Source organism: Corvus brachyrhynchos, unplaced genomic scaffold (genome assembly GCF_000691975.1).
Source record: "Corvus brachyrhynchos isolate BGI_N302 unplaced genomic scaffold, ASM69197v1 scaffold218, whole genome shotgun sequence".
Lineage (NCBI taxonomy): Eukaryota > Metazoa > Chordata > Aves > Passeriformes > Corvidae > Corvus > Corvus brachyrhynchos.
In genome coordinates this window covers 315,090-317,222 of record NW_008239321.1, presented here as the reverse complement: position 1 = coordinate 317,222, position 2,133 = coordinate 315,090, and positions in this window count along the sequence as shown.

Here is a 2,133-nt window from a genome sequence, read left to right as displayed (position 1 = left end):
TGCTGCTGCAGAAGCAGAGACCCCAGGCAGTGCTGGGGGATGCTGCGGGCACTGCTTTGTTGCTGAGAGCCTGCAGGGCTCTGCCACAGCTGCCTGAAGCACTGGGGGGGCTGGGAGTCCCCCAGTCCAACCATCTGCAGCACTGGGCGTCCCCCAGTCTCACACGCTCACCCAGCCCTCCAGCCAAGCCCTTTTCACCCTCATGGTCCCCCCAGCACCAAGAGGTGGGGTGTTGTTTTTTGGGTTTTTTTGCAGTTCAATTTTCAGAATCTGCTCAGCATTTTCCCCCCAAGCAGGAAAAAGTACATGGTTTACAGTGTACTCTTTTCACCCGGTAATTTAAAAATCAGGAGAAAGGGGAACTGAAGTGGCCTTCCCTCTGTGTTTAGCTGTCCACAATCCTAAAGAAAACCAGAATTCTTAACAGAAAATCTCTGGTCAATTTGAAGAGGTCTGAAATCATGGCATGTTCAGACATTTGGAGAAATTCCCCAGCAATTCAGTGCTGGCTCAAGGGGCTGCCCTTGGCCCTTCCGTTGGGGTGGCCTGAGCCCCAGCAGCCCCAGCCAGACTCAGGCTCATCTCCATTTTCCCCACTAGCAGAGTGGCAGCAAGAACAGAAGCCTTTTGTGAAGTTGCATTAATGTTTTTCAAGGTCTTAGAAGTTGAAAAACACTACAAATACATATATTACAAAGTTTGGGGATAAAGCACGCATTGGTGCTCAGATCTGAGTGTGAGCTGAGGAGCTCTGCTTGTCTCTCATCATGAGAGACAACGGCAAGTCTTCACGTTGTCACAGAACCACTCTGAAATGCTAAATGGTTTTGAAATCTTATTTTTGGGTACAGAGCTGACATCCTGAATTTGCATTTTCATTGTTCAGGAAAACAGAGGCTAGTTTCTAGGGAGATCCTTTACATGCAACAACAAAAAGGGAAGTAGTCGGTGTGACCCCCGGGGTGGCTGACCCCAGGCTGGGACATCCAAACCTACACAGCAAAGATTAATCTAAGCAGAGCAACTGGCAGGAACAACAGCATTCCCAGCTCAGCAATCATCATCATCATCACCTCAGACATGGCATGGGTTGAGATAAGCAAGGTTTGGGGACAGGGAGCTGAGTTTGTCACCCCATGCTGAGCAGTGACATGTCCTGTGTCCCTGGGAAGCCCTTCACCCATCCACACTTTTTCTGAAGTGCCATCCCTCTCTTTCAACACCTCTCCTGGGAGAAAGTAATTTCTAGGTGGGTTCTTATCCTGATGGGCCAACTTTTTGCCAGCTAAGACGCTGCTTAGCCCTGTTCCTGATATTCAAGAGTAAGACATTCACATTTCAGATAAACACACCCTGAAACCCATCTCCTGCACGCTCCTGATCCGCTTCATCCAAGTCTCAGTGACGGCAATGGAAAGATTCCTGGTGAGTGCTGGTGTTTGGCCTGGATCCAAGGTTTTACAGTCTCTCTGGGCTCACTTTACTCATGAGTCAGAGAAAACACACAGCTCACAGCACCAAGATCCTACACTCACAGCCAGAGATCAGGCGGCTCAGCCAGATGCCTCCTAAAGCCCTTAAAATTCACTGAGTTTTATTCTCTTTCTGCTCCAGGCTGAGGCTTTGTGATCATTCCCTACTCTGTATGGTCCCTGTCAGACTGAGAAGACGCATGTGGATAACTTCATTTTCTTCCAGATATTAAGAACTGCTGAAGAGGGACCTGTCCATTAAATTGGTCGTTGGTTCTCACAGTGGGAAGGGCTCTGCTCCTGCAGCAGGTTTGTTCTGCCAGAGAGCTGATAATGTGTTTTAAGAGAGTTAATAAAAGCAATTGGCCTTCATAAAGGAAAGGGAATATAATGTTGGAGAGGGGAGCTGTAACCAGTTTCAGTTTTCGTTCTCTCAGCTGAGCAAATAGCAGGGAAGAGCTACCAGAACCTCTGGACTGTACCATGAAAATGTGAAGGAAACATCCTCACCAGCAGGGAGTCACCAGAGCCAAATGGGGATGGGAACCTGGCTGCCACATATCCAACAGGAGCCCTCGTGGGTTTGGGACACAGCCAAAGAACTGAGTGGGAAACATGCACCAGAGAGAGGGAGAGGCAAAGCAATCTGCAGAACAAGGAA